At 39.2% G+C, this 26201-nt stretch overlaps 1 protein-coding gene across 26 annotated transcripts in view; it reads left to right on the forward strand.

The window, feature by feature from the left end:
* The first annotated feature begins 646 nt into the window (after positions 1-646).
* LOC149305383 (poly(rC)-binding protein 3) overlaps positions 647-26201 on the forward strand; it is an 89578-nt gene continuing 64023 nt past the window's right edge. For 7 of the 26 annotated variants that reach the window (XM_089477755.1, XM_089477760.1, XM_089477757.1 and 4 more), the window contains exon 1: positions 664-860. The gene's annotated coding sequence lies outside the window, so the exon portion shown is untranslated. Of the gene's footprint in view, positions 861-16993; positions 17175-26201 lie in introns of those variants that run through there. The other 19 variants (XM_089477752.1, XM_089477753.1, XM_089477765.1 and 16 more) reach the window with 7 other exon arrangements.

The following is a 26201-nucleotide window of genomic DNA, read 5'->3' on the forward strand; positions in this document are numbered from 1 at the left end:
TGGGGTTTGGTTCCAAGCTCCCCCTTGAATAACAAAATCCATGGATTCTCAAGTCCCATTAAATATAATGACATAGCAAAATGGTGTTCCTTATAAAAAATGGAAAATCAAGGTTTGACATTTGAAATTTGAAATTCATACTTTTTCTGAACATTTTCAAACCGTGGATGCTTGAACCCGTGTATAAAAAATCAGTGTACAAGAAGGGGCGACTGTATACCTAAATTCCCGTGGTGCATTTGCAATCATATTATATCACTATTAGCGACTTACAAGCGCTGGCATAATTACATAATTGAATAGGCATCTACAGTAAGATACACTGACTGATGCAGAATATCATATGAGAAAGCATGTGATTTAGCTAAAACTGCCTGGATATTGTAATTGATATATGCACATGTGTTCAAGATCAGAATGTATGTTCGCCATCTGTCCTTTAAACAAACAAAACAAAACTGGGATTCCAAATGGTGAAGGAGTAATAATTGATTAATTGCTAGATCCATCCTCCTGATCATTGGGAACTCCTCTATTCTGAAGCCTTGTGGCCTGAGGGCAACTGATTTGCTCAGTGGCTTTTTTAGAAATGTCATCAAAATTACAGAACCATCACTGTTGGTTGCATTCCATTTCAAGGAAATGAAAGGATTTAGGAGAAAATAGGTCACATGCACTTCATCCCATGTCACATGATTCTCATCCAGAGGCCAATGAGGTTTTAGACCTCTATGCATTTGAACAAGATATCACTGTAATTTCATCCATTCGCATTTTTCATCATTTCTCAACGTGGAAAGAGTGACCATCTGTTTGAGACCCACATCACACTAAATCATTTCCAAAGCTGCTTTTTTGAGGTAAGAAGATTTAAAATAATTGTTTTGGTACAATACAATAGCTCTTTTAAAAAAATGTTTCCTTTCTAAGTGTGAAACATAAAGTATAACGAAGATAATATCTAGCAAATGAGATTAAAGAGCCCTAAAGTCTTTTAAGAGAGGTATTGAGAGATCTTCTCAAGAACTTGCCTTGACAGGAAAAATACAAGAAGGCATAACAAATTTAATATTTTCTCTTTGAAAAAAGATGAACAAAACTTTGGTTAATTTAGATACCTTGAATATTGATAAGTGCCATTGCTTTTGATAATATGTGATTGTATGACACTTGAAATACATTTTCCATTGCATCAAATACTTGAGATAATAGTGATAATCAAAAAATATATTATGATGATAGAACCTAACCGACTGTTCTTCTGAAAATTACACACAGACACACATACACATGTGTGTGTGTGTATACACATACATGCGGGGTTGCAGCAATGGAACATTTGTAAGTTTAATTTATTCGTATGGAATAAAAGTAAAAAAATAAATGATCTAATATTTTATTGTTTCTCTTAATATTTTTATAATGAAAATATCACATTTTTAAAGCAAGTTTTTGAAGAAAGCATATGTATTAATAGTAAGAGAAAGGTAGTTTTCATTATGTCTATCCAGATTGACCAGTGTAAACCCAAATAGTCTTATAAAAATGGGGTTTGACATCTGTCATATATCCTACCATGTCACTTCTAAAGGAAATGTAAATTTAAAATTTGAATTATTCACATCCCACTGTAAATTAATTAACTTTGGAGAAATACATTATGTTATAAATAAATATATCAGGTCTTACGGATCTCCTCTGATCAGTGCACAGTTAACTAGGATGTGATTTTTAGGAGTCCTGTGGATCAAAATAAATGCAGTAACTTCATATATATATATATATATATATATATATATATATATATATATACACACACACATATATATATATTCATTAAGCATTTCATAGTGCACACGTTATTTTAAAACACACCACTTTCTGACTATTATATAACATTGGCCAATTATAGCATTACTGTTATAGCATCATAGGAATATTAAGTAAAGAGTGGTCTGCAATGTCGTGTAATTTAAAAAGCAGGAAAACATATTAGCATACCCTTTACATTTCCAATTTTAACCTAATGTATTGCATTAAAGTGAAATACTTGGTACAAAGTTCTTTCCACTTTGGTAAAAATACTGTTCTAACTAATTTGTTTTATCTGAACAAAACCTTAATATTAGCAAGTTTTTTTTAATATTAAAAGAAGACAAATATTCTCAATAAAAAAGTACAATTCTCATTTCTTAGATTTCCTGTTAAGTGCCGTTAAGTATTAAATACAGAAAATGTAAAGGTATAAGGTGCAATAAAAAGCATGTTTATTCTGACAAAAATATTCATTGATCTCGTTGGTATTTACCCCCTTCCCCCCATTAAGATAATCCTTTGAAGTTGTCATAAATTGACATGTGGCATATACATTAACACACATGCATATGTTTAATATTGCAGCTTTATGATTTTTCAAACATAATTTTTCAAAACTTCATTTCCTATTGGTGGCTGTGCCTACAATATGTCCAAACTGGCTGAATGTTACGTATCACTTTGTCTTGTAAATACACTTACAGTGGGCCAAAAAGGATGCAATTTTGTTCTCAGTAAAATAAGAAAAGCTATAGTAAGATTCTAGATATGTTTACAGAAAAGGAAATCCCACTGCATTTAGTAGAGTATGTCCTGTAGAATGTATACTTAGGACACCAACCTTCGAAACAAAATGAATATTTATATACACGTTCAAATCATAATTATATTTCTTATTATAGTCTTTATTTTTTGGAATAAGGGTTTCATTTTGTTTACTCCGATCTGAAAATGAATGAATGAAAATGGATGAAATCACAAGTTACCTTAATAATCTGCATAGAAAATGGCTTCCATATCATATCTTGTTTTATAGGATTCCAGATATGGTGATTTGCTGTCTTAGTAGAATAAAATGTAACATATACACTGACTTATAGAATGTACTTTCCTTTGAGAATGAACTACTGCTTATGGTTATCAATACTGTTTTCATGGGCAAAGACTTTTGATTTCATGAGTGAAGTATTTCCTACTGTTAGAGAGATCATCTATGCAATAAATTCACGCTTTATGTGTCATGGAAAAAATACATCCATGACTTCTGCATTTCTCATTACAGAATGCAATTAAATTGATGATGTTTCGCTGGTTACACAGAAAAATCAATGTCTGAATATTTCTCTGAATCAATAGTCTCCATAAAAAAGATATCACTACAAATTACAATAATTACTACAAAGTATCACTGATTGTATTGTCATTTAAAATATTGTAAACAAAGACTTGTTTCCAGGCCAAAAGTGGAGAAGAAAGACCTAGGATATATAGTATATTACAATATTAGCACACAGAATTAGCATTTTTTAAAATTTAAATCATGGTTTAATATCACTGAGAATCTGTGAGATTTGATAATATTGTCAGATTTTTGAGGAAGGGGCAAAGTGTAGGGCTGACAACATTCTAAAATGCCTGAAGACCTGCTTTTGAAGGATAAAGACAGTAAATTTCAGAAAACAACGACAAAAGCCATAACACACTATGAACCTTTATTGCAATAATTTTCACAGTACTAACAATAGTATGAGGGCATATTCTTGCTCTCATGCTCCCACACATCTATCATACACATACAGATACACTCCATTTCTCTTCTTTGAGCAATGACATATGTGTGCCTTTGGCATGGGGGGGGTGTCTGGTGACAGACCTATTTAGCTATCAGTAACAATAGTCAGCCTGTGTAGAAAATCAGTGAATTGGATACAGACTTCTGAACATCAGTATCCTGATAGAAATAATCAAGTGACCTGAAATGTGGATAAAGGGGAGGGAATTGGGAGGAGGGAGACTGACCTTGCTGTCCTCTAGAATGGCAATCTGCAAAGGAAAAGGAAATCATTAAAATACTCCCTGACATTGACTGCTATAGACTTCCTCTCTTGAGTAGTTCAACTTCCACATTACTGTTTCCACCTCTCATGCTGATCATTCCCCAGCTATATGTACTTCTATTATACAGTCATCATTGTTTAAAGAAACAATGATGACTCTATAATAGAAGTACATATAGTTGGGGAATGATCAGCATCTTCCACCTTTTATCCACATTATATTAAAAGTATAGCTCCTTCTCCCAGTCAATAAAGTGAATGAATTAATAGTGGGGTGGGGAGATCTTTAATTTTTGTTTTAATGGGTCAGTAGTATGATCATCCCCACATTTCGGCAGGGAGCTGAGTCTGAAAGAGAGTGGCTTCCTTTATGAACATGAGATCACTAGTGGCAAGGGTGAGATTCAAACCAGGATTAATTGGTTTGCAATAGCCTAGCCATATTGTCATGGATGTTATGCACATAGAACACAGTGTAGTGATTTGAATGTTGGACTAGAACTCCAGGAAACCAGGGCTCAAATCAGTACTGGACCATGGATGACCACCACCCTCAGATGACCTTGGACAAGTCACACTCTGAGATTCAGAGAAAGGCAATGTCAAATGTCCTCTGAAGAAATCTTGGGGGGAAAACACAACCAATTATAGGGTTGCCTGAGAATTGCTATAAGTCAAAAATGACTTGAAGCAGCAACCAAAGCACACATTATTTAGGGAGGTTGTATTCTGTGTGCATGCTAGACTGAGATGCATACAAGTAGATTCAGTGCATACTTAATTCAATGCATACTCCATTGGGAAACTGTATATAATCGAGGGACGGATGAGTATTTCATTTTCTTCCATTTTTATAAAAACTTTCTTATTCCACTACTGTCATTATAAATGCAACCCAAAGAACGTCAGACTGTTGTTTTTAATAAATGTAAAAGAAAGCAGACCACAGATATGCCTATCCGGGCAAAAGATGTTTGAATGTTTAGGCCTCAGAATCTTCCTTTTAATTTAATTTCAGCCATGTTTGTGATGCTGGAGTAAGGTTGTCACATTTTATTTTATTTCCTAACAGCCTCCTTATCTTTAATAACTGACTTGTAGGCACAACATGCTGTCCCCTTTCAGTGTGATTAGCACAGATTGCAAATTTTGTTGCACTTGTGTTTTTTTTAAACTCAACGAAATACACACATTTCAGAAACCTGAAGGGGAAAACTAGATTTTAAAAAAATGGCTGGATGGCCATCTGTCGGGGATGCTTTGATTTGGATTTCCTGCATGGCAGGGGGGTTGGACTGGATGGCCCTTGCTGTCTCTTCCAACTCTATGATTCTATGAAAAATTGATGTGAAAAGAAGCAAAATGTACTGATTTATCATTTGTGATTCCACAGGAATACGCCCATAGATAAGTTACTCTAGGAAAAGAGAAGGGGGAAGAGAGCTGTAAAATTTGAACTGGTACTGTTCAGCCATGAACCTACTTATTTTGAGTAATTCATTAGTTACCTGAGAACATTGTACCGTCCAAGGGAACTTCTGTACTGAAATGAATTCATTTTCAGACAACCCACCTCCACAATGTGAAATGTGATCTTTTTAATAGTTAAATTGTCCTTCCAGTCTGAATTCAGTGTGTTGGTGATAACTATAAAGCCCTATATGACATGAGGCCTTGACATTTTAGGTGGTACCTCCTCCTGTATCTGACTATTTGAGGTTAAGGTCCACTGGAGAGGCCCTCCTCTATGTCCCATCAGTTGGGACAGTAAAGTGGAAGATGGTGCTCTCCAGCGGTGGAACAACCTCCATTTAGGGGCCTAATTTGTGTCATATTGCAATGCAGTAAAAACAGGGCTTTTTATTTAAGCCTTTGGGGCCTAACTGATGTCATACAAACCTGCAAATGTGTGTTTTTCAAGTGCTTTAAACTGTTTTAACTGATTTTAGGCTTTGTGTCAACTTGTCAAACTGCTTTCAGTGTGATTAAATTATTTCTCACTGTTTTAAATTGTTTGAAATTAATCAGATTGATTTTATTTTACATTCTTATATAAGAGTGTATTCATATTTTACATTCTATTTTACACTTTTACACAGTCTTATAGATAGAATGTCAATATTTTAATAAAATAAATGATGATTGAAAAACAATCTATTTAATGCTTTGTATCATGTTAAAGGTCCTTTTTTTAAAAAAAAATCTGCATTGCCCAAGAAATAAAGACCTTGATTCAATATATAGTTTAATTCTCTTAAATCAAATTTATAACAAATGGGAGTAACACAGAATTAGCTGTGCTCTGAATTGCTCCTAAAGAATTTTTTTTTAAATCTCCTCTTGATTTTAATTCAGGCTGAGATCTAGGTGAAGTGAAAAGAGATCTGGAGTGACAGTTTTAGAGCTTGCTGTCAGGGTCAGAATGGAGCGTGCTCAGTTTATGAAGCTTTAGATACTGGAGAGCACACAAAGTATTTTGTGAGATCCATTAGCTAGCAATATATTGCTAGCAACATAACGGAGACAACATGGTCTAATATCCATTACATAGATCAAGCTTATTTTCAATTAACAGTAATTGGCTTTTTTTGTGAGGAAAGACAGAATATTTTTTTTAAAAAAATATTTTGATTTCAGTGCTGTTTTTGCATAGAACAGTTTTCAGCTAGTTCATGAGGAAGATTAGCAATGGCATGGGAATGGTTTTATTGGTCAGTTGTATCTCTTTTATAGTGTGCTTGTGTGTTGTATGCCTCCAAGTCATTATGGCAATCCTAAGGCAAAGCTATCATCATTATTATTTTTTGGCAAGATTTGTTCAGAGGAGGTTTGGCATTGCCTTCCCCTGAGGCTGAGAGCATGTGATTTACCCAAGATCACCCAGTGGGTTTCATGGCCGATCAGGGAACCAAACCCTGGTCTCTAGAGTCATAGTCGAACACTCAAACCACTATGCCATGCTGCTATCCTTTTTGTGTATCCTTTAATTATCGATTCCATTTTAACTTTACCCAGTGTATTACCACTAAGATGTGTGAGATTAAGGCTCTTATCACCATCATCTCCAACTAGCGTAGCATTAGGATGGTTTAGAAGGAAGAATAAAGAGACAGTGTACATACATTGATCCTAGCTTCAGTGCTGGAGAGGCTGCTGAGCTGTTCAAGTCATTTGGAGAGTGGACCCATAGGACATTTCAGGTCTCTCTGTCTCTCTCAATAGGTGCAGAAGGAGGCCTGCAGATGGAAGAAATGTTCACTGCAGTAGTGATAACCTGTTTCACAGTGTGCAATAAGAGCCATAAAATCCCCCACACAACCCATTTCCCAGCTCACAACCTAAAAGGGAAGACTGTGATGGCATACCCAAAGCTGGCATAGTTATTTCCTTTCTTATTAGAAGCAAAATGAGATGGGAGGGGAAGTTAAAAAGAGCAAACCTGGAACAAAAAGTGACGCCGAACAGGACAGATGAAGTAAGGGTAGTAATTCCTTCACAGCCTTATAAAATTGTTACCTGTAACTGGTCAGACATTCCATTAACCAATATCACTTATCCTTTTGGGAGATCATCTTTCTCTCAACAGCATTCCTTCATGGTGGTGTAGCACATCCAGGTCCAACTCCATACTGAGTCCAAAAGGTTACTGAATGATCCAGTCATAAAATGAGAGTACATAAAGAAGAAATTAGTCACTAGTCTATTCTTTGGCATTGAAAGCCCGCTTGAGGGTAAGGAACACAAGTATGAAGAAAGTCCTTGACTGTTACTCAAAGGCAGAAGGAGAACTGCTGTTATATCTTATGGCTTAGTCACTCTCCATAGGCAGTGTAGATGTGGATTTCAATTCAAATTTAATGTAAATTCAAACAAATGAATTGCATAACCAGGGAGGAGACATAGCTCAGTGGAAAACATGTGCTTTCCAGACAGAAGGTTTATTTTACTATTTTATTTTATTTTATTAAAATATTTCTATCCTATCCTCTGCGGTGTGATTTCAGGGCAACATATAGTTGAACAATTTAGAGCATTACAGATTTTTTAAAAAAATATTCTAAATGGAATAAAATTGTATTAAATATACTACCAAGTTAAAACAGAAAAAAAAACCCACTTAAAACCATGTGCATGTCCATTTCCAAAAGAAAAATTAGGCCCCAAAAGCTTTAACAAAAAGGCATGTTTTAACTTGACACCTAGAAGAAGAAAGTGTTGGCACCAGTCAGGCCTCCAAGAGGTGGGCACTCTATAAACAGGTGTCCTCTCCAGAGAAGTTATTGTCCCATGTGCACTTGTGATTTATGGCTCTCACTTGTGGGACTTGGAGGAAGGCCTCTTCAGCAAATCTCAGCTCTTGGGCAGAGAAGTGTTCCTTCAAGTACAATATTTATGCTACATTAAACTATTTGTGTTCCATTTTGCACCATTTAATTTTCACACTCAAAGTGAATGGTATTAATATTTCATTGGGTTTGTTTTTATTAGAACTTTGTTAAAATATTTTTACATTAAGGGTGAAAACATATTTTGATGTGATATATGATATTTTATGTGAATGGTATTAATATACCAGTCATATAAAGCATCATATATCACAGCAAAAACCTAATTAAATAATTTTATTTGTAATATCGCACTAGGCTGAGGTTCCTGGAAGTCTAAAACTACCAGGATCTCTTTCTACATAATCTGCTGAACTACCCTACTCTACCTGCAAATAGACATGGATAGATCTGTTAATTTCATTCCCCCACACCTTGAATGTTTTAAATTACAAGATGATTTCACCTTTAATATAAAATATTTTCACAAAGTTCTGATAAAATCAAACCCAATGGAATTCTCAACTCTTTGCACTGGCCAAATGCAATAGGTACAGCCTATTGCCAGTAATAAGCCTGCCGTATACCATGTTTCCCCGAAAATAAGACACTGTCTTATATTTATTTTTCCTCATGAAGACACACTATGGCTTATTTTCAGGGGATGTCTTATTTTTATTATGTATAGTACAACAATCTACATTTATTCAAATACTGTACAGTATAGTTAAGTCATCTTCTTCTGGAACATCATCATAACTCTCCAAGCCCAGAATTCCATCCTGAATTTCTTGGGACTCCATTTCCTTTAGAACCATTGGCCCCAGTCTTTCCGCTTCCGTTCCGTGCCGGGCCTATCACTATGTCTTATTTTCAGGGTATGGCTTATATTGCGCAAATGCTTAGAAATCCTGCTACGGCTTATTTTATGGGTATGTCTTATTTTCAGGGAAACAGGGTAGTTGCTAAAGTTGAGCCTTATAAGAGAGGGCAGCCCTAATTCAGCACCAAAAACAAGACTGGAAAGGCAGTGATTCAAACCCAGCCTTTTAGGAGTTAAACACTCAAAGCCCTGGGCCTGAATGAATAAATCTCTTGATTTTGGATTCTCCCACATTTTTTTATACTCTATTTCTGACTATTACCTAACTTTGCAAATTTTGGTAAATTCTAATCAAAAATGAACTGAAGATGAATTCTCATTCACCTCTACTTACAGATCACCTTCCCCTAACCTCTATGTGTTTGTGGGGAGGGGGTGCGCACATGCATCTTCAAGTTGCCAGCTAACTATGGCAATACTACAAATTTCATAGGATTTTCTTAGGCAAGGAACTTTGAGCAATAATCAATTGATAAAGAGGTGGTCTGCTGTTTCCTTCCTCTGAAATGTGTCCTGACGCACCTGGTATCTCCTGTGGGTCCCCCTTCCAAGTACTAACCAGACCTGATCAGCCAGGATCTGTTGGCTTCAGAGATACCCCGCTCCCGTCCCTAACACTGATGCCAAATAAAGAATATGACTTTCCACAGCTACTGAGACAGATAACAACAGGCCCATGGTTGTTATAACTTAATATGAAATTTGAACAGTTGAGGGAGTTTGAAGCAAGCAGTCTGTGAGCTTGAGACCCCCAAGGCTATCTCAGTCACCTTTAAAAAGTAGACTGTTGGATAGTGAATTGGCCTGTAAACCAGCAGAATCCCAAATTTGTCTCAAAGTTAGACATCAGGGGCATGCTCTTGGAAATTGTTGTACAGTAGGACACCTGGAGAGGGGAGAGGGAATCCCTACACAGCACAGCAACTCCACCTTCCATCTCACATGGCATCAGCATTGAGAAATTCTGCAGTCTTCTTTCTCTCATCATCAACCAAGGTTTCACTGATATGTTAACAGGTTGGGAAGTTTACCCAGGATTATATTCTGTATGATGGATAATCTTCCTTCTGTCATGTAACCATCATGATAACTATGATACATTTGTTTAGAAGAAGGAGTATAAGAAAGGAAAATTCAAAGATGTATGATCTCCCTTCCCTATTCTAGCTCATTCAGTCTCCTCCGTCAATCTCATCCCCCACCTCCAATCAATTAATCCCTTTGACCAAGGTTTCAAATATTCCAGATTCTGAGAGGGTTGAAATCTAGGAAGTTGACAGCTGCTGCTTCCTTGCAGTTGTGGGTACCCTGCATCCTCCCCCTGCCATTAAATGACCATTCCCACCCTCCCTTCAAACTATTCTTTCCTGGCCACTAAATGGTCAAGAGAGCACATACTTACCCTTTCAAGCAGATGTGTGTTCAAGACCACCTTGTGCGATTAACTTAAAAGGACATACTGTATATACTCATGTATAAGTCTAGAAATTTTAGTCAAAAATTGGACCCCAAAAAGCTTACTTGAATTATTCACAGGTCAATGTAAGTAGTGTATTTTAACTCTTCTCCTTCTCTGAGTAGAGTGACAAAAGGTAAGAGCTTAGTTCATCCTGGGAGCACCCCAAAAAAGCACCAACCCCTTCTACTCTTTCCACCATGATGCTGCTTCTGGCCTTTTAGAATTCTTGGGTGGAAAAATGGTAGTAGTGGCACCTCTTTGGTGCTTCCTCTTAAAAGAGTGCCAAGAGGAACTGGGCTTAGAAGGATCTGAATAAGACATTTCTGTATGAAGACAATAAACTTCATCCTTTACATCCTTTGTTGCATGGTCCTAAATTTTATCCTCAACTTATCCACGAATCATATCACAATCCATAATTTTGGTCCCAAAACTTGCCCTTGACTTGTACATGAAGTCAACTTATAGTCGAGTATATACGATATATATTCATAGACCCATATAATGTATGTCACCAATTGGACTCTGCCCTTTGAATTCCAGTTCCAATCTTCAGTTCAACACATATGAGCATCCATGGTCTGCAGGTCAGCTGTGATTCCTGTCTGGCTTCCATGTTGCCCATAGGTCTGTGCCCAGTTCCTCTTCTGATAGGCTTCCTTCCTCCATTCTGTCCAGCAGACTGATGCAGTCACCTAAACAGGGGTGAAGAGGTAGGCACGTGATGGGGTGCATCCATGTTAAAAATGCACATGAAAATACATACAAATGTCCTTGAAAGAGACATGGGAAGGTTCATATATTGGTACAGAGCCAAGTCAAAATACATTTGATGCTGTTGGCGGGGTGGAATAGAAGCCCGATAAGACTGACAGAATTGTATATCCCTATTTATGACAAGGGATGAGAGAACAGCTGGGTATGAGATGTGGTCTGACTCATAACTTCAGTTTTTGCAAAAGTAACACAACTTCTACTCATTTAATTTAAAATGTTCGTTTAGTTTTTCTCCACAAATAACGTTTTCAACAGACACTTATAAAAATAACAGTTGTTAGAGTTTAATACCATTTAAATTCTGCACAGAAAGCATGTCTCCAGTAATCTATGTGGTATCACATCTTCCTGTCCCATTTCATACACGCATACCACAGCAGATAACGTACAAATTTAAAAGCAGAAACATTGAAGTTATCACCAAAATTCAGTACAAATTAGACCCTGCTATCAAGTCAGTGAAAACATAGCCAGGCTAAAATTAGGAAAACGTGAAAATGCATTCCCCAGGACTGCTGGAATATGTAATAAATCATGAAAGTCTTACATATATCCAAGCTGGTTCAGAAAAAATAAACTGTAAACTTGCAAATATTGAATATATACACAGATGAATGCCATATATGTAAAAGCTTTGAATGCTTAATTAGAGAGTCAAACTAATCTTAACTACATTTACAGAGCACATCCAGCCAAATACATTTCCAAAGATTAAAAGCAAACAAAAACATGAAACGAGGCCATAAAGATTGCTTTGCTCTTGGCCTGAGAGGATTTGAGGAACATGACTAGATCAAGAGATTGAAAGCAAAGGCCGATTATTTGGAAGATATTGCCTGTGGGATTAAACCAAGGGCTATGAATGGATTCAGCCTGGGTAAACAGAGGGAGAATCCCAGATGTGGAGGTCGTGAGCTGTTGCATTATGCTCATTTAATATAAAGGCTGTGTAATTGTGTCAAATACGCAGAAGATAACTTCTGTGTAAGCAGAGTTAGACCTAAGAGTGATATAGCAGGGAGAATGACTATTCATATTGCATTTGTAATATGCAGAAGTATTAGCTGGCGTACACTTTAACAAAGTGTCTCAAGGAGTCAAGGTAGATAGGACTGCAGCATGTGCAACAAGAGAGACATAGACCCTGTTCCAAGCAAACATGCCTGTACATAGTTTGGGAGATTTATCAGTCTTGGGTTTCTTAGGGCCCGAACAGACAGGCCAAAATAAAACTGCTTTGGGTCACTTTGGAGGTGCATGGCTTTGGCATGACTTCTGGCCTCTTAGGACACATGTATCATTTAAATAGTATACCTCCAAAGTGACCCGAACCAGCTTTAGTTTGGCCTGTCTGTTCGGGCCCTTAGATAGCCAGGCCCCAAGACATTTAGGGGATTAAAGCCAAAAACCGAGCCAAAAACCTTGCAACAACTAAAGTAAGCAGAGAACAAAGGGGGGAAATGGGAGCAGGACAAAGAAACTAGGATATTGAAAATGCATCTGAAAATGTGGGATGACATAAGATTAATCAGGACATTTGAAGATAATTTGTGATATGAGGTAACTGGCAGCCCTACCTAAGCAGTGAATGAGGAACTACTGGTGATTTTACATGCATTTCCAGTTTCTGGGCTTCCACAGGCATCTGTTTGCTCATGGTGTAAACAAAATACTGGACCAGATTGGCCATTGCTCTGGTCCAGCATGGCTCTTCTTATAAAATAAGATTATCCTCAGTGGGAGCAGTGCCTTAGAAATAACTGTCTCTTTCCTTCACAATAACGAAACAACTTTCGGGGAGGTAGCCATGTTAGACTGCTGCAGCAAAAACAACAACAGAGTCTAGTTGTACTTTGAAGCAGTAGTGAGCAACTTCTGGGTATCAGAGGGCTATTTTCAGCAGCGTCATGAGACAATCAGGAGGCCCCTTCATCAGATGCATCTGAGGAAATGGGCTGCAATCCCCAAATGCTTATGCCAAATAAAACTTGTGAATCTTTACAATGTCCCTTAGGTAAGATGGTAATCTGTCCCCTAATGAGAAATTGCTTTTGCTATTGGCATTTTCAAGCTTTTCTCCTGATCTCAGAAAGAACTTGGGTTCAGTACCAAGCAGTGCTCTAGTACTACATGAGCCTCAGAGCATATTCCAAGAGAAATGGAAAGGCAAACAAAAGTGTGTTTACACCAACATGTTTGTTCCTGCTTCAGCTGAACTGGCCTCCTCCTCCTCTTCCAGATGTATGGTTCACAGTGCATCAATGACAGTTTGTAAATGTTCAGGGACACTTTGAGGGGTTTTTTCCCCACTCAAAAAGCAAAATGCAAATCTAAGAAAGTGCTTCATGGTAATGTAAAATGGAAAAATCTATCTAGCCTTTTGACTGTGAAAGAGGACCTGAAGCTTCAGCTAAGCAAACAGCAGCATGCATCTAGGTTAAACCATTTCAGAAAGGATGAAAATAGCTCAGTAATGGGACAAGATGCCTGGGGGTTGTACATGAAGGGGGTGCATAATGGAAAGGATTGGAAAAGTCAGGCTAGAGAAGCATCTGTCACTGATGCTTTTGGTCCCATGTTTTCCTGCTACAAGGCAGGCATTGGACTATATGGCCAAGAGGATTCTGTGTAGTTTTGAGATTCCTCTAACTGAACTTTCTACATACCTACAAGATATTCTAAACTGCAGTATCTGAAGTAATGCTAGAATAGTTGCTTTAGCTGTAGCAAAAACAAACAAGAGTTCTGCAGCGCCTTAAGAGATTATGAGGTTCATTTGGCATAAACGTGTGAGTTTGATATATTCTGAGGAAAAGCACTGTCTTGAGACACTGACTACTGTGCATTGCATAAAGTGATTATAGTAATCAATCAATTTGCAACCAGATTAAATCGACTGCTATTACCTGCCACAATAGATCCATTAAATCAATGAGATTTAAACTGTTGATTTGCCATTTAGGAATGGATTATTTGGGTCTAATTTAGTTGGAACTAGCAACTGGATTTATGCCTGAAAACTGTTCTACACATTATAGTATCTTGATAATCTGTCTTGTCTACTTTCTATAGAATCCTAGGATTTGTTGTTTTGTGAGGAACCTCTCAGAGAGAGGGGGACTAGAACTCTCTAGCAGGGAATTCTAAATTATTTATTTAAATGCCTTAAAACAAACCATGCCTTATGAGGAAAGAGTTAGGGAGCTGGGTATGTTCAGCTGGAGAAGAGAAGGTTAAGAGGTGAGATATAATAGCCCTGTTTAAATATTTGAAGGAGTGTCATATTGAGGATGGAGCAAGCTTGTTTTCTGCTGCTCCAGACAATAGGACCTGTAGCAATGGATTCAAACTACAGGGAAATAAATTCCACCTAAAATTAGGAAGAACAATACCTGATAGAGGATGCAGTGGTTCAAGTGGTTAAGATTCTGTTGATTGCAAGATCGGCAGGTTGGCAGTTTGAGGTCTGGGAGCCACATGATGGGGTGAGGTCCCATCACTAGTCCTAGCTTCTGCCAACCTAGCAGTTTGATAGCATACAAATGCAAGTAGATAAATAGGTGCCACTCCAGTGAGAAGGTAAACAGCTGTTAGAATCCTGACGTATTCTACCAGATGTATTCTAACTGTGGATGCTGGGGGATGGGTTGTGCTTAGCATAGCTTGTAGAGATGGTGATATGTAGTGCTAGGCTGGACCAGGTGTGAGTTATCTAGTGTCCTTGAGAAGCTGGCCTGCAGAGACTTGGAATGTAGTTTCGTTTCTCAGGGGATAGGGATGGAGGATGGGAACTAGTGCTGGGAAGGAGGGGTCCTGCTGCGTGGGCTTTTGCTGGGGGTGGAGTGCTCTGGCTTAGGGGGACTTACGCATTGCTTTTGCTGGGAGTGGTCAGTCTCAGCTTACTGTCAGAGTGTGGGACCAGAATCCTGGACAATCAACCAGTCAGCTTGTTTAATGAAACAACAGAACTTTATTGAAGGTTCCAAGATCAGCCATTCCTCATCACCCAGCTTCTAAGCTGAGACTGACCCCTCCCAGCAAAAGCAATGCATAAGTCCCCCTAAGCCAGAGCACTCCACCCCCAGCAAAAGCCAGCGCAGCAGGACCCCTCCTTCCCAGCACTAGTTCCCATCCTCCATCCCTATCCCCTGAGAAACGAAACTGCATTCCAAGTCTCTGCAGGCCAGCCTCTCAAGGACACTAGATAACTCACACCTGGTCCAGCCTAGCACTACATATCACCATCTCTACAAGCTATGCTAAGCGCAACCCATCCCCCAGCATCCACAGTTAGAATACATCTGGTAGAATACTTCAGGATTCTAACAACAGCGTTCTGTGCAATCATGCTGGCCACGTGATCATAGAGCAGTCTCTGACAATGCTGGCTCTTTCACTTTGTAATGGAGATGAACACCACCCCCTATGATTGGACACGATTTGACAACCTTGTCAACAGGAATACCTTTACCTTACCTGATAGGAAGAGCTATTTGATGGTGGAACACACTCCCACAAAGTGTAATGGAGTCTCCTTCTTTGGAGGTTTTTAAACAGATGCTGGATGGCCATCTGTCAGGGGAGTGCTTTGATTCTGTGTTCTTGTGTTCCTGCATGGCAGGGGGGTTGGACTAGATAGCTCTACCAACTTTATGATTCTATGATTCTACCTACAAAACTAAGGATTCTGCAGGATGGAGCCATCCTGTACCAATGATTCCATAACAGTCAATCAACCATCAATGAATCCACAAAATGTAATCATTGGCAGGGCTCATTGGAATTGTGCTGATTCTGAATAAGTGCATTTTATTTCCACAAAAACAGATGCAAAAATTAAAAAAAAGCTAGTCTTAAAGGTGATGCTACATTTCATTTTTCTCTCCTCCCTTCTTTTTATGTATTCCTAGGTATTCTTACACAATAATGCAATTGTAGTCATCCATTAATGTAATCCTGTGTTATCATGATCTCCCTACTACCCTGTTCCAAAATATTATTGATATTTGGGAGAGAATCCCATTACATGGGTATGTGGCATTAGTATTTATCTGAATTCACTTTCAGAGAGAAGGGAAGGGCAAGAGGTTGTCTGTAAATTTGAGCCCTCATTCTCCCCATGAAGAGAAAAATTGAAAACAAATCATTAAAAAATCCAGCTAGGACCATGGCACTCATGGTCCATTTTTCATACGCCTCCTCTGCATTTATCTCTTAAATTAATCCCTTTCCATAAACGATCATGAAAATTCAGGAAGAGTAATAATCTCATTCCCAGGGTCTCATGTCAGTATTGGATTCAACGCATGTGGACGAACTGAAGCTTAATCCAGACAAATGCCCACGTTTTGGTGTGAACAGGAGAGCATTTGCACAGTTAAAAGTTAATGTGACAATTGCTCCAGATCCTGGATATGTTAGAGCTGGTCACAGTAATGCATATCTTATTAGTCATTTACCATTTGAACTGCTGTAATGTGCTCTACATGGGGCTGTTATTGAAAAGTGTTTTGAAACTGCAGTAGGTCCAAAAGATTGCAGCCAAACTGTTGTCTGGGCTGGTTACAGGGAGCCCTTGAGCGCCTTGTTATAACACTTCACTGGTCATTGATCTGTTTCTGGGCACAATTTGAAGTGCCGATTATGACGTATCAAGCCCTACTTTGATCCAGGCTATTGGTGAACTGTATTCCATACAAGCTTGCCTGAGCTGTAACATCTTCAGGGGAGGTACTTCTTTGAGTCTCATCACCCTCAGAAGCACATTTGGCAAGGATGTGAGAAGGGCTTTCTTGGTGGCTGCTCCAAGGCTTTGAAACTGCCTAACAAAGCAACCCTACCTACTGCCCTGGTGTCAGGTAAATATTTTTCACACTGACAGACTTTTGACAATTGATGGGTTTGATGTATTTTTCTAAGTAATGTGCTTTTAAAACGTATTTCAATTTGTGTTTTAAATTTAATTTTGTTTTAAATTGTGATTTTATTTAATTTTGTTTTATGGTGCACTTTTTGTGTTTTAATAGTATTTGTCTTTTATTTGACTGTTGCTGGGAACCACCTGAAGTTCCACTTTGGGTACAAACATGGGACAGAAAGCCAATAAATAAAATAATTAAACAAAAATCACAAAGAAAAGGCAGAAGAAAAAAGCAAGTGGTACATATATTTTCAAAGTTCATACAGATTCCCATGAAGTGGCCATGATAATTGATTATGAGGAAAACAGCAAAGAGGATTATGGCACTTTATAAATTAAGAAATCTATTGTCTGAGCTGTTATGGATCAGAAACCACTTCATATAGAAATTTAAAAGAAAAGTATCATTAAAGAAACTGGATTTGAATCAGGCATTGTTTTGGATTATCCTGCTGTCATCTCATAATTAAAATATTTGAGGGGGAGGAGCACAGAAAGAACGCCAGTTCTTGAGATCAAATGTGCAGTCTCATATTTAAGAATAAAGTTAAATGCAGTGAACCAGTGCTAGAACTAATGGCGACCAGCTCATTTGCAATGCAAACTTTCCTGTGTTATTTCTGTAGTTTGGCATAAAAGATTAAAGGAAAAATTATTGCCAGTATGCATCCTGCATTTGACTGAAAATGCTCAAAAGTCATTCAGCTGATGACGTGAGCTACAGACCTAAATAAAACATATGCCAAAGAAAACTTGATCATTTTTAAAGTGCTACAAGTGTTTTTGTTGGTGTTGCTGCAACAGACTAACAAAACAAACTGATCCACATTTCTGAAAAACAAGAGTTGATGTATGTGCTGAGAGCCTACATCTTTGGAGGCCACACATTTTCCAGAATATTTTATCAAACTATATTCCAAAATGGATTTTGGGACACCATTCCAAAGTTCTGTCGTGTGGAAAGAAGTTCTTGGATCTTCAATGGGCCTCTGTTATTCTTTAGCAGCATGTACAGAAGTAAAATTTCACACAGAGCAATTATTTTTCCTCCAGTGACGTAAATATGTAACATGATGAAAGGTTGGAAAAGGCTGCTCATGATTCAAATGCCTGCTTTACTCTGGTACCCATTAAAAGGGCGTGTGTGGGGCGGGGAGTGGGATAAAGCAGGGAAGCAGACAACAGCTTAGATGGATTAGATGCAGACTTATCCTATTTGGCTGGACATTTCATAGAAAAATCACTTACCATATATACTTGTCTATAAGTCGACCTCATGTATAAATCAAGAGCAGGTTTGGGGGCCAAAATAATGGATTTTGATATGACCCATGGATAAGTTGAGGGTAAAATTTAGGAGCATGTAACAAAGGGTCTAAAGGATGAAGCAAAGGAAAACAATGTCAAAATTCTAGCAGGCATAACTGTTTGTGTTCACACTAAAGGCTGACTGGATGACAGAGTAAAGGGGGATCAGAGCTTCCAGGACACATTATACTCTTGCCTTTACCCAGGGGATGGTTCTTTTTTTATAAGAGTCAAAGTGCAGTATTTACACTGGACTGTGGATAAGACGACTCAAGGTTTTTGAGATAATTTTTTGACTAAAATTTCTATATATAGTAGTCTTCTTTAGTCAGAAAGAACTACATAGATGCAGTTTTAGTAACAATACTTGTCCATAATCAAATACATGGTCTGGTGCAGAAAAGAGAGAGAAGAGACAATAATGGCTGCAGGTCAGAGTGATGCAGGATGAGATGTACAAAAGCAAACAAACCAGGAAGTTAACAAACATGTGAACTAGAAATTACTCTATGCATGAAAAGGTTATCTCTAACAAAGGTGGCAGAAACAGCTACTGTCCCTCTAAGACAGTGATTGCCAAAGTGGGCAGTACGCCCTCCCTGGGGTGATGGAAGGATCCACGAGGGTGATGAGGGAAAGGGGGGGGGGGACAGGAGGCTTTCAGTCAAAGTATTGTTGTGCAGGAAAGACAAGGAGAACCAGCAGTGGGGAACATGGTGGGGATGAGGATTATATTAAACCTCTTTTCAGGGTCCCCAAAAAACCAACGCACAGCCTTGCTGATCATATTGTGCAGTGGTATCTCCCGCTCTTTGCCTGCCCATGTGAGTTCACTCCCTTACCAATGCCTTTTGCTAGCAGTGACAATTGGGGCAATTTTGTGAGGCTTGGGCATCACTTCCATGGCTCAGTGCGGCACCAATTTGGGACAGACTGGAGCAAAAAATTAGAGCACATGGTGGTGGGGGAGAAGTGGCAGCAAAAAAGGAGCTTTCACATTTGGGACCCTGCTTAAGCTTTGTGAGCTTTGCTGGGACCTGAAAAGCTGGCTGGAGTTGCACTGCTGCTCCTGCTTTCTTTTTTCAGACAGGCTGAGAGAAGAGGCAGCAGAAGAAACTATTTTTTGCAGGAGAGTAGGCACTTGAAGCTGTGTAGACATGTATCTGGGGAAGGAGTATCTGAGCTTGATTCTTGGAAAGAGTCCTTTGTCTTGGACTCTTGTGTCTCCTGTAGTTAAAATCTCTCCCTTCCCCGGTCCACACCATTCTCCAATCCAGAGCACATGGCCTCTGTAAACCCCCTACACACACACTGGCTGCACCTTTCTCTGCCCTGATGAAGGTTTGAGAGTCCCTCCTCTCTAGGGAGAAGCTTTTCCCATGCACCTGGTTACCCTGAGAGCAGCAACTGAGCAACTATCTAAGCAGCAACAAAGAGGCCTCTTGTCCACACTGGCCTTTGCTGCAAGGCTGATATGGGTGGGAGGCTTCTCAGTTGCTGCTTAACCAGTTGCTCAGTTGCTGCTCCCAGAATAACAGGGCTCAAAGGGAGCAGCAACTGAGCAACCAGTCAAATAGCAATGAAGAAGCCTCTTTCCCTGCACCATAGCTGCAAGACTGGCACAAGCAAGAAGCTTCTTAGTCGCTGTTCTGCCAGCTGGTTGGTTGCTGCTCCCAAGGTGGCTGGGTGCAAAGGGACCAGCAATCAAGATTGGATGTTTTGAATTTGCAGTATAAAAGGTAGAGGTAAAGGTTTTTTCTTGGCAATATTGACTAGTCGTGTCCAACTGTAGGGGTTGGTGCTCATCTCTGTTACTAAGCCAATGTAGCAAGTATTGTCAGAGGCAATTCCATGGAGAACAGCAGACCTAATATCAAGAAATATGTGCTGGGTGGGTACTAGGGTTGCTGCCCAAAAAGAAAGGAGACTGTAGCCCCAAAAGGTTTTGGGACCACTGTTCTAGGGTATTAAGTATATTCTATATTCTAATGAATATAATATAATATAGTATATTCTAGTGAATTCAGGAGGCTATTTAGTAAGGAAGAAGGTATTGTAGGGCCCCATTTGCCACTGTTTGTTATCTTGCTCACTGCCAAGTCTAGCTGCTAGCAGCATATAGTTCCTGAAATGTTTCATTTTACAAGCTAAAGGCCAAATGTTGCCTTTTAGATATTTCCCAACCAATTGAGGGTCCACAAATGGAAGCAATCATGTTCTTCACATTTTGGGGCATATGGGGTGGTAGTGTTTTGTTAAAAGGAAATCTAGAGACATCATCTTCTTTATTTGAAGCACAGAAAACTAGCCAGATAAATGCCACTCCAAACAGTGGTCCATGGACCAGTGCCAACCTGCAAATCATTGGATGCCAGCCCATAGCAAGTTTCCAGGAGAGAAATAAACAGTTGTAGGCAGTGGGCACAAATATGGTACCTTTCCTTTGCACATGGGGTGGGTTGCTGGTCCCCACATCAGATAACTTGAGATGAACTGAGCTAGGCAACTGCTTCTATTTCAGCTCCTCCCCTGGTTTTGGGCATTCATTTCCAATTGCATGTCTCTCTTTATATTTGGTGATACTTACAGAGGTCCCTGTCTGTTTCCTTTAATCCTCAATACTGAAACTTCAGATCACAATGTCTCCGCTCACCAAGGCTGACAATTTACATCTCTCCTGGTTTATTGTGAAGTAGGGCCTAACCAGACCAAGATTCAAATCAGTGTGTGAAAGGGAGTGACATGGTACACAGAGAAGTGTGTGCTTTAGAGTTGTATGAATTGTAAACAGAGTATTTGCATGAATGTCTTGAGGTGAATTAATGTTCCAGTCTTAATGTAGAAGCCAAGAATAGTCCAAGACATTTTTTCTGACATAAGAAGAACAGCGGATTGTCACTACACACCTTACCACTCAAAAGGCATAGTTACCCATGACTGACTAAGTTTTCTTGGTATCAGAGACAGAAAATCCCACAATAACCTTACATTTCAAAGCTACAAGGAAATAAAAAAATATAACAACCACAACAAGACATTACAAATAACGATTTGCTGAATTTTTATGGCACAGTTTGAAGTAGCTACCCCACTTTGTCTAATGGTAGGGCTGGTTAGACCTTCCCTAGAATGCCTGCGTGGCTTACTTATTTATTTATTTTAAAATAGTTATATCTTGTGCTTTGCTAAAGACTTTAAGGTAGCATAGAATCAAATAAATTTTACTAATTTAAAACAGTACAAACAATACAAAAACAGTATACTGTAGTGGTTTGAGTGTTGGACTTGGACCATCGGAAGCCAGAGTTCAAATGCTTGCTTAACCATGGAAATCTACTGAGTGGTCTTAGGCAAGTCATACTCTCTCAGCCTCAAAGGCAAACATCCTCTGAATAAATCATACTGGGGAAAACCCATGAATGGGTTGCAGTACATCAGAGGAGATTATTGCATCTGGAAATCCCTCCAGGATAGATGTGAGATTGAAAACTCAAACACAGGTGTTATCACACGCAGCTGTGGCCGTGTGAGTGCAACCTGTATACAGCCTGGACCCCAGCTGCGCTTATCCAGCAGCTCCAGAATGACAGCAATGTTGGTGCAAGTTAAGCTTCTAAGGAAAGGATGTCTCAGCATGGCTGTACTCAGAACAAGACACCACATGGAAAAGACCTGGAAAAATTACTCTTAGGGGAAATGCTCCTAGAATCCCTGAGCCAGCAAGGCCATCAGCTGGAATTCTTGGACTTATAGCCTTCAGAAGTTGTCCCCAGGTTCTGCCAGGTGGATGGCCTTCACACCTCACAGCTGGGATGAAGCAGATGCTCTCATGAAGATGTCTCTCAGTGTGACCCAGGCAATCCCTAGTGAGAATGCCTCATTCACTATATTCAGAGGAGTGTCTTCCACAATTTCTCTTTGGCAGCTGGTGACCTTCATGTCACAGGGGTATTGCATCAACTCTTTTACTGCAAAAATTTGCTGAGCATTTGTAGAAGATCTCCTTTAAAGTTTGGACTAAAACCCAGAGTGGATCTGCTGCACCAACAGCAAAGCCACCAATTGTCATTGTAGCTTTTTATAAGACAATGATAGCGTGAGCCTCAGCCTTCAGGATTCATACAGAGATGTATTTTAAATGTGTGTTGTATCCAGGTCCACAGTTTAGTGTACAGGTTACTCTCTTCACCTAATTTAGGTATGTCTGCTAGTTAAGTTTCAAAATGTATCCTGTTCCAAGTTTTTATTGTAGGGCTTTCTCTCTTTCCCCACTCCACCCCACAGGGCCATAATTCACTGCGAAGTCTTCCTGTAGAATTAGAAACTCTTTAATAAGCTCTGTCAGTTTCTGCTAGCCTGGGCCATACACTGGATGATGTGGGAACTGAACTGTTAAACACAATAAATCAAAGCTGTATTCTTTGTTCGCAAGCTCTTCTTTTGATAGGCATATAAATGGGGCAGCTGAGGCTTCAGCCAAACCCATTTGCCAGCACAGTAAAGTAACCTAGACACATCTTACTGAAAAAAGAATTGAAGGCTATTCTTACTTAAATAGGTTCTGCTAACGCAGCCTTAGGCAAACCACTCACGTTCTGAGCCTCCTGCACCTTCCACATGCAAATGATGATGATGATGATGATGATGATGATGATGATGATGGATAACCTACCTTACAGGGCATTCATAAGGAGGGCATAATATACATCATCCTTAAAATTGCACTCTGAATATTCTACAGCACTATATAAATGCTAGAATCATTTGTACTTATTTTTATTCTTAATTGTTTATTATTTGTTTAGGTATTTATATGCAATACAATACTAAGAATGAGTCTGAGGAGGAGGAGGAAATGCAGGATGGATGGCTGGTCAACTATTACAGAATGGCTGTTTCATTTAAGTATCACATCCTTTGGTAGCACAATTTAGTTAAATATAGTAATGTACACTTCTGTCTGAAAAAGCTGTATTTAAAGGATTACTGACCCAGGGAAAAAAACCTCCCTCCTTCCTCATTGCTATCTCGACTTGATCATGATATGCTACATTAATTCATAATCCTAAGTTGTTCACTCACTAGTGCTGCTAACATGCAATGCTTATAATCACAGGATTAGAACCAAATCAGAGGAGTGTAAGATAACATTAAGCTCAGCACAGAACAGAGGAAGAGTTCCCTCAAAAAAACCCAAAAATATCTCCAGCCAAAAAGACGGGGATGGAGAAGCTCATGGAAATCAATGCTTGCAAGTCCACTTAATTTTTATGGGGAAGCAGCCAACAGATGGAGACTTTAGGATGCTGATGCAAGCTTACTGATAGCCAGAGTATGAGCCTATCATTTGCCAGGAGAGCAGCTCCCCTGAATTTACTCCAGTAGAAGCTCCTGTGCTATCTGAATCTTCCCTGGTTTTACTACTGGGAAACAACAACAACAAACAATCCTGGAGTTGGGTAGGAGTGAACCCCATGGGGAGTCCCTTTCTTTACTCACCTCACAAGAAAAGAGAGCCCCAAGACACTGAGATGCCCTCTCTTTACACATACATCTTGCAACAAAAGCATCACAACCTAACAGATAACACTGGAAAGGATCACGTATTGATTGTGAACCGGGTCACAGCCTCATAACTTCCCACTTAAAATCACAATGAACTCCTGTTGGAAACACACCTAGCCGTGGCTGAGAATGGGCTGCTGGGACATTAAGCTGATGCACTCATTGCCCCTAACCAAGTAAAGTATTGCCAAAAGCATGTAAGTTGTCAGAGGGGGGACAGAAGAAATCCAGTGCTACAGTAGGGGGGGGGGGGTGTTGATTCCCATCCCACACACACCTACAGCAGCAACTTATACTAATGAGACCTCCCAAAACCTAAGATCAATGGATGGCCTCCCTTGTGATGCCACAAAGGAAGGATCCTGGTGACATTTTTAGAGATGTATCCACCTCTGCCCTTCCTTTCCCCAGAACTCTCTCAGCTCTTCACTTGAATTCAGCTAGATTGAAATAGCCCTCTAAGTAACATCACTATCTTAGTACGGAGTTCCTATAAGAACGCCTTTACTTTGTTTCTTGAAGCTCTTGGTGTCTTTGCTCCTTAGTCAAGGTCTCTTACTGCTGCACACACTAATGCTAATAGTTACAAGATGGAGCACACACTAATGCTAATAGTTACAAGATGGATAATTCTTTTAAACACCAACCACTGTTACACAGAGCATGCCATTCAGATATAATACAGATTTTAAAAAGTGCACACTTTTCAAGGTACCACTCTTGCTCTGAGATTCCTTCTCTTCACCCTGAGGTTTGTGAAAGAGAGACCAGGTCCTGAGACTCAGGGCCAGGGCCTAAAACAAGGAAACTTTAATTGGAAGATCTAGAAGCCCCTATCTACAGAAATGTGTGGCCTCTGTAGGCCAGTCGAGATGGCATCTGCCTGTTCCATCAGTGATCCCAAAGCTTCTAGAAGTTAGGAATGAACAGTGAAATGGAAGGAGCAACTTCTTGCCACAACCACCTGACCTTAATCCAATCTAATTCAATAAGATGTCCAGGTTCTCTCATCAAACACTGTGGTCAAGCCAAATGGTTTGATCCCTTGTATCTAAAAGTAAGATTTAACATTTGTTTCCACTGAATGTCATCTTTTGAATCTTGATTTCATCTTTTATCGCATTTGCAAATTTACAATCACCCCCAGGTCATTCATGAAAAAGGTGAATAGCACAGGGCCTGTGACATTTGTCTGGAAGCCTCGCTCCAAGAGGATATTAAGCCATTCATTATCATTCTTGGTTGCATGCCAAACCTCATCTCTTGCCAACCGAGTTTTGGCTAGATGAAGCTTTCCAACTGGACAATATCTGTGAAGAAGACTTCAACTGCTCCTGTGGTGTGGGTGTGTTACTGAGGGCATAAGTGTGCATATCCAGCAGTGTGAAAGTTTCTTATGAAAAATGGGGTAAAGCATAGGGGTTATGCTGGTCATGTAAGTCTTTCTGACATGACTTACATGATGCTCATATGCACACATTAACCCAGGCAATATTTCAGTCTGGGATCATACCTTACTGCCTCCCACACTCTGCAAATGGAGTCAGGCTATAAATAGCTTCTGAAAGCTGATCAGGCTGTAGCAAATCTCAGTTCTGACCTGAGAAGCAGCTTCCCTGGTTTTCTAACACGCACACGCACGCACACACTTTTCTTTGCATGAATAGCAACTAGTAGTGAAAGATGTAGAGTAGGCAATCTCTTCCAAAAACGAGATATACCTTGGTACACACATTACTATTCCATCTACAAATGCACAGTTCAGCTTTGGCATGTGCCAAACATTGGGCCCTTATCTAACACCCTTCTTCCCCTCAGAGTGGATTGTTGTTGAGGAAATCGTGGACTGCTGAAAATAAAGGCTATTCCCATATCCCAATAGATTCTTGTTTCACTTTGTATTTCTGAAAAGAAGCAGTGCTAAACAAATATTGCTAGAAGCGTTTAGCTGTTTTGTTCTGATATAACTGGGCACTAAAACGCTGAATGTGGTTCAGTATAAGCAAGTGTAAAATGGTGCACATTGTGGAAAATAATCTCAGTTTCACATGTTGACTGATGGGGATCTGATGTGGCAGCATCTGACCAAAAA

This window comes from Sceloporus occidentalis, unplaced genomic scaffold (assembly GCF_023333645.1).
Source record: "Sceloporus occidentalis isolate IW3139 unplaced genomic scaffold, rSceOcc1.0.p SCAF_12, whole genome shotgun sequence".
Taxonomy (NCBI): Eukaryota; Metazoa; Chordata; class Lepidosauria; order Squamata; family Phrynosomatidae; genus Sceloporus; species Sceloporus occidentalis.